The sequence below is a fragment of the Bos mutus genome, chromosome 27 (assembly GCF_027580195.1).
Source record: "Bos mutus isolate GX-2022 chromosome 27, NWIPB_WYAK_1.1, whole genome shotgun sequence".
Lineage (NCBI taxonomy): Eukaryota > Metazoa > Chordata > Mammalia > Artiodactyla > Bovidae > Bos > Bos mutus.
This window is the reverse complement of record NC_091643.1, coordinates 34,565,525-34,579,144: the sequence shown is the minus strand read 5'-3', so window position 1 is coordinate 34,579,144 and position 13,620 is coordinate 34,565,525.

Here is a 13,620-nt window from a genome sequence, read left to right as displayed (position 1 = left end):
TGAGTGCCGAAGAATTGATGCTTTTGAACTGTAGTGTTGGAGAAGACTCTTAAGAGTTCCTTGGACTGCAAGGAGATCCAACCAGTCCATCCTAAGGGAGATCAGTCCTGGGTGTTCATTGGAAGGACTAATGCTGAAGCTGTAACTCCAATACCTTGGCCATCTCATGCAAAGAGTGGACTCATTGGAAAAGACCCTGATGCTGGGAGGGATTGGGGTCAGGAGGAGAAGGGGATGACAGAGGATGAGATGGCTGGATGGCATCACCGACTCAATGGACATAAGTTTGAGTGAACTCTGGGAGTTGGTGATGGACCGGGGCCTGGAGTGCTGTGGTTCATGGGGTTGCAATGAGTCAGACACGACTGAGCGACTGAACTGAACTGATGAAATTCTGCAAAATCTTCTAAGAAGATTCTCATTTGAAATGTGATTAAATGTAAATCTAAAACTTTAAGTCATAAAGTCAAATATCTTAATGTGCTCATGTTTACATAAAATAAAATTCCCCACTGGTCATTAAGTGTGACATTGCTTATGAATCAGAATTGGTGTTCATTCTCTACAAATAATTCAAGGGATGTTGGAGAGCAAGTTAAAACTTAATTATCAAAGCCCTTGCTCTTGCTCATAATTTTAAAAAAGCAACCTTATTGCAGAATAACCTATTTTATAAAATATGTAATATGTATAGGATAAAAGACTAATCATATTTTCTACCTATGGGGCATTACTGAATCTTCCTATCATTCAGTGAGTTTTTTCTGATTTTGTATATTAAGCTGTCTGTGTGTGTTTGTGTGTGTGTGTGTGTGTGTGTAAAACAACATAATACATAGATTGTGAATTTATCAATGATTTAAAATATCATCTAGTGCAACCTAATCTTTTTGTCCTACGTCACTATATAATTTCACAAGTCGATGAACACTATCGAGTGCAATGCCAAAATTTCACAAGTGAAAATCCAGGAATAATACTACAGAATTAAATGATTAAAGAACATGGTGGCTCCTTCTACACTATAACCCATGCTTCCATCTTCCATAATTCTGATCTTCTTCCTTTTTTAAACCTATTAAAATATATACAAATATTTCTTAATATTCACAATGTAATATACGTCTATAAAGTATGGATGTTTAGTGATCTCGTACATGTTAGCGTAGGAAACACCATGAAATAAGAGAAGAGTGTACCAATTTCTCATCTCATTCTTTTTCAGTTCTTTGAATCTGCCCATCTTGGCTCCTGGGCACATACATTTATTCCATGTGTCACAAATAAAAATGGGCACATTGCAATTAATTATCAGTAAACTCAGTTACTTCTTTGTCATTTCTATTTTAATCCTTTAAATATGAATCAAGTTAGTGGAAAAGATTTCAAACACATGACATTATATGAGAAATAGATTCAGATGTGGACGAGTGGCATAAATTTGGTTTTGCTTGTTGGCATATTTGCTATTGTTCAGTCACTCAGTCATGTCCGACTCTCTGTGACCCCATGGACTGCAGCATGCCGGGCTTCCCTGTCTTTCACCATCTCCCAGAGCTTGCTCAAACTCATGTCCATTGAGTCAGTGATGGCATCCAACCATCTCATCTTCTGTCATCCCCTTCTCCTCCTGCCTTCAATCTTTTCCCAGAATCAGGGTATTTTCAAATGAATTGGTTCTTCACATGAAGTGGCCAAAGTATTGGAGCTTCAGTTTCAGCTTTAGCATCAGTCCTTCCAATGAATATTCAGGACTGATTACTTTAGGATTTACTGGTTGATCTCCTTGCAGTCCAAGGGACTCTCAAGAGTCTTTTCCAACACCACACAAAGGCATAAATTCTTCAGCACTCTGCCTTCTTTAGGGTCCAAATCACATCCATACATGACTACTGGAAAAACCATAGCTCTGACCAGATGGACCCCTGTGGGCAAAATAATGTCTCTACTTTTTAACATGCTGTCTAGGTTGAAAGACAAGGAGAAAGTTTAATTTCATGGCTGCAATCACTATCTGCAGTGATTTTGGAATCCAAGAAAATAAAATCTGTCACTGTTTCCATTGTTTCCCCATCTATTTGCCATGAAGTGATGGGAATGGATGCCATGATCTTCATTTTTTGAATGCTGAGTTTTAAGCCAGCTTTTTCACTTTCTCTTTCACATATATCAAGAGGCTCTTTGGTTCCTCTTCACTTTCTACCTAAGGGTGGTGTCATCTTGCATATCTGAAGTTATTGATATTTCTCCTGGCAATCTTGATTCCAACTTGTGCTTCATCCACTCTGGTATTTTGCATGACTTACTCTGCATATAAATTAAATAAGCGGGGTGACGATATACAGCCTTGACACACTCCTTTCCCGATTTGGAACTAGTCTGTTGTTCCATGTCCATTTCTAACTTTTGCTTCTTGACCTGAATACAGATTTCTCAGGAAGCAGGTAAGGTGGTCTGGTATTGCCATCTCTTCAAGAGTATTCCACTGTTTTTATTTATTATTTTTTGTGTGTGTGTGATCCACACAGTCAAAGGCTTTGGCATAGTCAATAAGGCAGAAGTAGATGTTTTTCAGGAATTCTCTTGCTTTTTCTATGATTCAATGGATGTTGATGATTTAATATCTCGTTCCTCTGCCTTTTCTAAATCCAGCTTGAACATCTGGAAGTTCTCGGTTAATGTACTGTTGAAGCCTGGCTTGGAGAAGTTTGAGCATTACCTTGCTAGCATGTGAGATGTGTGAAATTGTGTGGTAGTTTGAACATTCTCTGGCATTGCTCTTCTTTGGGACTGGAATGAAAATTGACCTTTTCCAGTCCTGTGGCCACTGCTGAGTTTTCCAAATTTGCTGGTATATTGAGTGCAGCACTTTCATAGCATCATCTTTTAGGATTTGAAATAGCTCAACTGGAATTCCATCACCTCCATTAGCTTTGTTCATAGTGATGCTTCCTAAGGCCTGTTTGACTTAACACTCCAGGATGTCTGGCTCTAAGTGACTGTTCACACCATCACGGTTATCTGGATCATTAAGATCTTTTTTGTATAGTTCTTCTGTGTATTCTTGTCACCTCTTCTTAATATTGTCTGCTTCTGTTAGGTCCATACCGTTTATGTCCTTTACTGAATTACTGAAAGGCATATTCTGTTACCACATGACTTTCTGTAATTTTGTACTCCACTGTTCTTTATACCCTATAAATACTCTCTTTAGTGTTGGGAAGCAGTGTGAATATCTTTGTTTCTGCATAGTCAGGGCTTTCTGAGCAAAATTTTTAAAAACCTAAATTAAATAACAAGCCTTTAAAGTTAAAGGGTGATTGAATAAATAGATAAGTCCAGAGTTTTATAGAGATTTATTTCTACAATTATGTGTCTACATTCCAAAGGGCTCTAAACTAGTGACTTTCAATTTCTCTTCTTGGAGAATCTTCTTTTTTTTAAGAAAAATCGGGAGGAGAGGCTGGCAGGTGTGTACCAATTACTATATAAGATCTCAAAGTAATAATTTTGAGATTTCTCTGCTCTGGTACAGACTGCATTGGCATAACCATTTGGCTCCTATCACATTGCCCTGAAGGAGAAGAATGTGGACTAGAAAACCTCTGCAGTTATTACTTTTAAGCTTGCCTCTGATTCAGAAAACTTATGTTTGCCTTCTGGATCAAATAAATAAATATAGCATTAAAATATATCACATTTTTGAATGTTAACTGAATATTATTATTTTCCACTCATTAGCACTGTAGACTAAAAGCTAATAAGGAAAGTAAGTGTAAAGAAAAGTTTAATGAAATATTTTGATAAATTTCATAAAATAAGCAAGGTCTGGTAGTGAAAATCAGGAGGTGAGAAATAGACAATGCTTTTCTGCACTCTCGTATAATATTAAATGAATATCTCATATCAAATATCATATTATATTATAAATCAATTTTTCTTGACTTCCCTTACTTATTGGCTTGTGAGATTTTTGAGCATGAGGAATAACCCTATTCATCTGTTTATACCCAGTAAATAGTGTTTGGAATTTAATGAATATCCTTAATACTTATAAATTTGGAAACAGTCTATTTTTCCATGTCCAGTTCTAACTGCTGCTTCTTGACCATATTTCTCAGGAGATAGGTCAGGTGACCTGGTATTCCTATCTCTTTAAGAATTTTCCACAGTTTACTGTGATCTCCACATTCAAAGGCTTTAATGTTGTCAACAAAGAGAAAGTAGATGTTTGTTGTTGTTTTTTTCCTGGAATTCTCTTGCCTTTTCTATGATCCAATGGATGTTAGCAATTTGATCTCTGATTCCTCTGCCTTTTCTAAATCCCGCTTGAACATCTGGAAGTTCATGGTTCACTTACTGTTGAAGCCTAGCTTGGAGAACTTTGAGCATTACTTTGCTAGCATATGTGATAAGTACAAGTGTGCAGTATTAGAACATACTTTGGCATTGAATTTCTTTTGGATTAGAATGAAAACTGACCTTTTCCAGTCCTGTGGCCGCTGCTGAGTTTTCCAAATTTGCTGGCATATTGAGCGCAACACTTTAACAGCATCATCATTTAGAATTTGAAGTAGCTGAACTGAAATTCCACCACCTCCACTAGCCTTGTTTGTAGTGATGCCTCCTAAGGTTCTCTTGATCAGGAAAGTAGTATGTCAAGGCTGTATATAGTCACCCTGCTTATTTAACTTATATGCAGAATACATCATGAGAAATGCCAGGCTGGATGAAGCACAAGCTGGAATCAAGATTGCCAGGAGAAATATCAATAGCCTCAGATATGCAGATGACACCACCCTTATGGCAGAAAATGAAGAAGAACTAAAGAGCTTCTTGATGAAAGTGAAAGATTAAAGTGAAAAACTTGGCTTAGAACTAAACATTCAGAAAACTAAGATCATGGAATCTGGTCCCATCACTTCATGGCAAATAGATAGGGAATAATGGAAACAATGGCACTTTATTTTCTTGTGTTCCAAAATCACTGCAGATGGTGACTACAGCCATGAAATTAAAAGACACTTGCTCTTTAGAAGAAAAGTTATGATCAACCTAGACAGCATATTAAAAAGCAGAGACATTACTTTACCACAAAGGTCAAAGCTATGGTTTTTCCAGTAGTCATGTATGGATGTGAGAGTTGGATTATAAAGAAAGCTGAGTACTGAAGAATTGGTGCTTTTGAACTGTGGTGTTGAAGAAGACTCTTGAGAGTTCCTTGGGCTGCAAGGAGATCCACCCAGTTCACCCTAAAGGAAATCAGTCCTGAATATTCATTGGAAGGGCTGGTGCTGAAGCTGAAACTCCAATATTTTGGTCACCTGATGTGAAGAATTGACTCATTGGAAAAGACCCTGATGCTGGGAAAGATTGAAGGCAGGAGGAGAAGGAGATGACAGAGGATGATATGTTGGATGGCTTCACCGACTCGATGGACATGAATTTGAGTAAGCTCCAGGAGTTGGTGATGGATGGGGAAGCCTAGTGTGCTGCAGTCCACGAGGTCAAAAAAAGTTGGACACGACTGAGGGCCTGAACTGAATCGAACTGAATATTGATAAATTAATGGATAATTTCACTGTTCTGATTCAGAATTACTAATCTCAAGGAAATAAGTGTTTGCAAGTTTATTTCCTACTCATTTAACTGAAATGACTTAGCAGCAGCAGCAGCATTTAACTACATCATCTCATAGGGTTGTTGAAAATTTGAAAAATGAAATATCTCCTGACTTTAGAAAAGATTTTTTACCAATGACAATACGTGTCATTTCTTTCAATGAGACTGGATGGATATTTAATTTCAAAGTCTAGAATTCAAAATTCCATGAAGAGAATTCTAACATTCAAATTAAAATAAAGGTATCTTCAATGGAAAATGAATCCCATCTGTTTTAGAGACTCCTATGACACAGGAGTTGGTGATGGACAGGGAGGCCTGGAGTGCTGCGATTCATGGGGTCGCAAAGAGTCGGACACGACTGAGCGACTGATCTGATCTGATCTGATCTGATGACACAATTAGAGGTCTTTCTTGCATATAAAACATTTTTATGAAGTAAATATGGACAATATCAAAATAGTGGCATTTTGTATGACCTTGAAAGAAAATTATACTTTTGATCCCTGTTTTCCTCTTGATAATTTATGCTATATTTTTCAAATATAACATGACTGTTTTCACTATGCATGTAGGAAATAGGAACCAATTTTCATACATAATTGTCAAAATAAGTCATTTGTAACCACTTAGCTACTTCAATATGTTAAATCTGTGTTATCTTCTTTCTATGAGCAATACTGGACTTTTTTTTTTTTTCCATTTTCATCTTCACACACATACCAAAACCTGCTTTGGGTGGAGTTATTCTCTTTCAATTTCATTTTCAGTTTCATAATCCTGGTTCTATTCAAGGGGAGTAGTCAGTATGTTGTGATTTATGGTCCAGTCCAACGCTCTCTCAGAAGAGTTCTACCTGATTTGCTCATGTGTACACTGCCTGTTCGGAGAAGGCAATGGCACCCCACTCCAGTACTCTTGCCTGGAAAATCCCATGGACCGAGGAGCCTGGTGGGCTGCAGTCCATGGGGTCGCTACCAGTCTGACACGACTGAGCGACTTCACTTTCACTTTTCACTTTCATGCATTGGAGAAGGAAATGGCAACCCACTCCAGTGTTCTTGCCTGGAGAATCCCAGGGATGGCGGAGCCTCGTGGGCTGCCGTCTCTGGGGTCACACAGAGTCAGACACGACTGAAGCGACTTAGCAGCAGCAGCAGCAGCACACTGCCTGTTAAGTCATGGTTTGTAATAGGCTGTAAGAGTTGTTTCCTTACTCAAGTGTAACTCTTGTTTTCTAGGTACTGCTTTTCAAGACACGTCTTTAGATTTCTGGTTTTATTTATGAAATAGTCACATCTGTGCCTATTCTGTATTATTTACGCTGCATTTGTGGACAGTAGAGAGCTATTTAAATTCCTTAAGATGAATAATTTTATTATTCCTGATATCAAATAATTATCTTAATTCATTCTGTTTATTAACCTTTCATCATATCAAATTAAAGTCTTATTAAAGCCTTGTAAGATTATAGATAAAATCATGAAAATGTAAGAGCATTTTCTTGTTTCACTGTATTTTGAAGAAATAAATTGGATGATATGAATGGCAAGTGATAAAAAGGAATAAATATACACATAAATTATTCAAATGATACTTTCTTTTTCATACTATAGATGAGGTTCTCTTGTTATATGTATAGTCAGATTGTTTATTTGTATACGGTTCTCCCCAAACAAAACAAGGTCAGTTTGTAAGAGTAACATATAATTGCATATGTACTGAGACTAATGGAAGCAATAAATTAAAATATTTTATAAATACTAATGGTAGAAATTTGTTGTTACTTAGTCTCTAAGTCGTGTCAGACTCTTGTGGTGCTGTGGACTGTGGCCCGACAGGCTCCTCTCTCTGTCAATAGGATTTCCCAGGCAAGAATACTGGGGTGGGTTGCTGTTTCCTTCTCCAGGATATCTTCCTGACCCAGGAATCAAACCCCCATCTCAGGCATTTGCAGGCAGATTCTTTACCCCTGAGCCACCAGGGATTGTCTCGCTAAAAGCAAAAACCACTATTGGATGGCTATATTATACTATTGGGCTTCCTTAATGGCTCAGATAGTAAAGAATCTGCCTGCAATGCCGTGACCTGGGTCAATCCCTGGGTTGGCTAGATCCTCTGGATAAGGGAATGGCAACCCATTCCACTACTCTTGCCTGGAGAACTCCATGGACAGAAGAGCCAGGCAGGCTATAGTCCGTGGGATTTCGAAGAGTCAGACACAACAAGCAATGGATACACACACACATATATGTGCGCATGCACGTACGCACATACACACACACACTATACTTGTATTGAAATCCATTTATTTACTGTTTTCTTTTGGAGAAACTACTTCTCTGTGCTTCATAGAGTTAAAATAACACCTTCTCATAAAGAAGAATGAAGTAATAAGATTTTTCTGTAATTTGCATTCAAGTCAAATCTAAAATTAATTGGAAAACGTCAATTGCTTTTACATCACTTGAAACAAAACAAATGCTCCCATTTAAATTTTAAAACAATTTAAAATGGTAAGATGCATTTCAATGAGGGAGATATGATCATTTCTTGAAGAAATCTTTCACAAATAATATGAAAATTACTGATTATGCAAAAATATAAAATGGAGAGGACATCACAACACAAGCTAAATATCATAATATAATAAATTTGTATTCTTAATAAGATTTACCTGATTCTGATATATAAACAATAAAAATATAATTATCTTAGTAAAACAAGATTTATTTTTTTGTTTTATAGACAGCTCATATGCTGCTTTAGGATAAGACATTTTAGTGAAATTCAGAAAACTTAAAATTTATGGGAATAATACTTAATAGATTTGAGACTTTTTTTTTACTTTTTTATTATTATTATTTTTTTTACTTTACAATATTATATTGGTTTTGCCATACATCAACATGCATCCACCACGGGTGTACACGTGTTCCCCATCCTGAACCCCCCTCCCACCTCCCTCCCCATACCATCCTTCTGGGTCATCCCAGTGTACCAGCCCCAAGCTTCCTGTATCCTGCATCGAACCTGGACTGGCGATTCATTTCTTATATGATATTATACATGTTTTAATGCCATTCTCCCAAATCATCCCCCCCCCACAGAGTCCAAAAGACTATTCTATTCTATACATGTCTCTTTTGCTGTCTTGCATATAAGGTTGTCATTACCATCTTTCTAAATTCCATGTATATGTGTTAGTATACTGTATTGGTGTTTTTCTTTCTGGCTTACTTCACTCTGTATAAATAGAACTGCCATAAGACCCAGCAATCCCACTGCTGGGTATACACACTGAGGAAACCAGAAGGGAAAGAGACACGTGTACCCCAATGTTCACCGCAGCACTGTTTATAATAGCCAGGACATGGAAGGAACCTAGATGTCCATCAGCAGATGAATGGATAAGAAAGCTGTGGTACATATACACAATGGAGTATTACTCAGCCATTAAAAAGAATACATTTGAATCAGTTCTAATGAGGTGGATGAAACTGGAGCCTATTATACAGAGTGAAATAAGCCAGAAAGAAAAACACCAATACAGATTTGAGACTTTTGGGAAAAGATCTGTGAAATCAGGAGTGGAAGAAGGTAAATTAAGCTCAATCTGCTTCATAAATTGAGTGATGATGTGCAATGCTTTTTATAATGGAGAAAAAAATAACCATTACTTTCCTTTAAAATTGCAATTTTCATTTTAGTTTTTATCTTATTATAAAGTTCCTCAGTAGCTTTAACCTCAGAATGCTCCATTTCTGTTTGTCTCTCATTTAATTGACCAGGTTCTTAGTCATATGGCCTTGGATAACTGCTTGGGCAGGGAAGGATAGTCCTCAGAATAATCAAGGAAAAACATCGCAAGGAAAATTTAGTGAATACATAATATTATATCTGTCTCATGTATCCTTTCATCCCCTAATTGTCTATATATCACACTGTGTTATATAATGTATTAATTTACAAGTTGGTTAATGTCTTCACTAGACATTGTAGTTCAAGAGTAAGGATTATTTTTTCCCCTCTGAAGCCTCAGTACTGAATATAATGCTTGGTTCTCAGTAAACACTATAAATGCTTATTGAATTTATAGAATTTACTGAATGAGAGAATGATAAATGAATGTTATTTTTCCATAGTAATTTTCTCTGCATTATAATTCTGTAATACAGTATTAGCACAGTTCACTGAATATTACAGTATCAAAGTGGCCTTTTAGGACTTTTGTTTCCACCAGTATTGTGGATTAAACCTCCAAGGGGGTTTTCCCTTCCTGGTAGCTACCTCCTCATGTGGTAACAGAAAATACTAAAAGTAAAGGGAGCTATAGAGAGAAGTATGAGCTTGAAACTGAGTGATGAGTAGAGAAAACACAAAGTGTAGGATTTGTAGACTGCTGCTGCTAAGTCGCTTTAGTTGTGTCCGACTCTGTGTGACCCCACAGATGGCAGCCCATTAGGCTCCCCCGTCCCTGGGATTCTCCAGGCAAGAACATTGGAGTGGGTTGCCATTTCCTTCTCCAATGCATGAAAGTGAAAAGTGAAAGTGAAGTTGCTCAGTCCTGTCCGACTCTTAGCGACCCCATGGACTGCAGCCTACCAGACTCCTCCGTCCATGGGATTTGCCAGGCAAGAGTACTGGAGTGGGGTGCCATCGCCTTCTCCAGGATTTGTAGACAGGAACAAATAAATATCAGTATTGCTTCTGGGATAGTGTAGTTTTTCCAGAATACTAAGAGACACCCTGAAACTGGGCCTCTCATGCAAAACTGAAGACTTGGAGTGAGAGGGTTGTGGTTCCATGTCTGAAGCCTTTAGGCTCTGAGACTATCAAAATTAATAACTCTCTGCAGGGAAGCATCTTTCCAGCCAGCACCCAGAGTTTCAAATAATATCATGAACGAAGTATGACTCGTAATCCAATAACACTAGAGAAATAATGAATAAGCCACCCTCACTGGGAATTAGAAGAGACTACAAAAGTAGACTTAGGCCACAAATAACTTGATACTCATAGTACATGAGCTACAACCAGATGGATAATGACTTTCAATTATCCTCCATTAAATGCTCAGTAAATTTTTAAATTGTGGATGGTTTTTAATGAATGCACAAAACTTTGAAACACATGAGACATCTCATACTTTTTCTCACATTTTCCCAAATAATTTATGCAAAAATAAAATGAATAAAATATGTAATGTCACTGTCTATATTGACATTTCTCAAACTGAGCAAAGAATTATTAACCTCTTGGTACACTGTCTTAAATATATATTGGGTAAAGTGGCCTAATATAATAAAATATTATGTATACTAAAATTAAATGTCTTTTTTTTATGTTAACACTCTATTCATATTATCATTTAACTCTATTTATTCCCAATGAGAAAGTTCATCTTCAATCTGTCTAGAGACAAGTTATTTGGTAATATTATTCTATTATTATGAAAGTAACAAGAATATAAAAATTTTACAATTTTGAATTATTACATTCCAAGCATTATTCCCAGTAAACTGAATTACTAACTCATATCATGCAAAAAAAAAGAGTTATCAGGGTAGCCCTGAGACTATTATCCTTAGAAAGGCTCTCTTGAATGTTTGGCTCTTGGATGGCTTTTAGAAATGTGGTTTTGAAAGTGTTCCATCACCCTAACTGGGTAACAATGTGCTCAGTTGTTCCTACAAGATGCTTTATGAGGAACATATATTTTCCTCCTGCAAGTGTGGAGCTTTGAACAATGCTACCCAAAGGGTGCCCATATAACAGCCCTGGCTGAAAAACCTTGGGCACTGAGTCTCTCATAAGCTTCCCTCACAGACAACATCTCGCGTATGTTGTTATACTTTGTTGTTGAAGGAGTTAAGCTTGTCTATGTAGCTCCAGGAGGAGAGGAACCTTGCTCTTGGTTTCCTCTGAACTTTGCCCCATGTACCTTTTCCATTTGTTGATATTGCTTTGATTTTTTTTTACTACTAGAAATCATAGCCATGGGTAGAATTATATGCTAAATCTTCTGGGTCCTCCTAGCTAATTGACAAAACTGAGAGTCAGCCTGGGGACTCCTGACACTCTGATACAGAGAATTATATATTTGGTAGGTTGTGATAACTTTGTTGCTCAGTCAGGTCCGACTGTTTCCGATCCCATGGATTGTAGCACTCCAGGCTTCCCTGTCCATCACTGTCTCCCAGAGCTTGCTCAAACTCATGTCCATTGAATCAGTGATCCTCTGCTATTCCGTTCTCCTCCCATCTTCAATCTTTCCCAGCATCAGGGTCTTTTCCAATGAGTCAGCTCTTTGCATCAGGTGGCCAAATTACTGGAGCTTCAGTTTCAGCATCAGTCCTTCCAGTGAATATTCAGGGTTGACTTCCTTTAGGACTGACTGGTTGGATCTCCTTCTATCCAAGGGACTCTCAAGAGTCCTTTGCAGCACCATAGTTTGAAGGCATCAATTCTTCGGCACTCAGCGTTTTTTATTATTAAATGTATTTTAAGTCAAATAGGATAGAGATTCAGTTAAATTATAATAGGAAAAAGGAAAATCTGTCATAATTATAAAGTTTTAATTTATTCTCTTTCTATCAAGACAGAAATAGTTTGTGTTGACTTTAAGTGAATTGTATTTTTCATATTAACCATTATCCTCAAAAGTTCCTTTGCAGGGCAGCCTCATCTGAATGGTTTCCACAGAAAGAATGAAATAGTATGTCATGGTTAGAGTCAGCTTCTGTTTTTCAGTGTTTACTGCTATGAGTAGATTTTATTGAGGAGGAGGAAATTTTCTCCCATCCTTGAGTATTTTTATCTGCTCTAATAATTCAATGGACATAAGACAGATTAACAGGAGAAAAATCAATTAATTGATATGCATAGTGGTCTCACAGAAATGAGACCCCCAAAGTGACCAAAGCAGGCGGTTTACACGTCATTTTTAGACAACAAAACAATTGTTTGTAAAGATTTTACAAATTAAAGGACTTGTACTTGGGATAGCAAACTAATGAGCAAGTAGCAAAGGCAGATTTGTTGTTTCTTTTAACCTTGGACTCCCTAACTCGCGATATGCTTTTTATCCTCCTGTTACTGGGAGCAGATTTTCACATGAGAAACTTATTTCCTTCTTTCAGGAGGAAAGAGGATAATCAGAGTGGTTCTTTTAATATGTTTTTTCACCTGCTGTTTCTCAAATACCTTTAATTCAAAATGATCAGTGTAACATTGTGGTGTGTATTGAGGTGGCTTGCTCTGAGCCTCAACAATTTTTATGGAAATGATACCTTATGATTGTCTTTAATCTTCTATTTGTGTCAATACTTGAGCCTTATATTAAATATAACTACATTTGCTATATACATTGCTGCATTTTAATCTGTATTTCTTTGTAGAAGCATTTCAAGATAATCTTATGTTCACTTACTTATGTACAGAAAAAGGAGCGATAACTTCCTATAAGTTATAGAATAATGAACTGTTATTTTAGAGAAGATTTTAAATTTTACTGCAAAAAAAGAATCTCTGGGATATACTTGAAGCTTTATTTCTAAAGACAGTTTGAAGTGCATTGCAAAAAAACAGTATATTCAGTGACATAAACTGGCTTTTTTTTACAATATAATGTTTCTTCACGTATTTTCTATAAATCCCTTTGAATATTTTGTTGAGTTTATGAAGTGCAAAAGAGCTTCAAATTTTGACTTCTTGTTTATATTTCTCTAAAGCTAAAAAGCTGTGAAATCTTTATTACTGCATTTTCTCTGGACACTTGAAATAACTCAGGTTTTTCCTTATAAACATCAGTCATATATTTGACCATACACACAATTTTCCAATTCTTTCTGCTTTGCAAAATTTAACTTTAAATTTAAAACTGAACTTCTGCCATAGAAAAATGTATTATTTATCTTAAACTTGAATATCTTATTAAGATATGTCACTTTAGTGTATTTATGTCATAATCATCTCATTTTGACAGTAAGCTTGTAA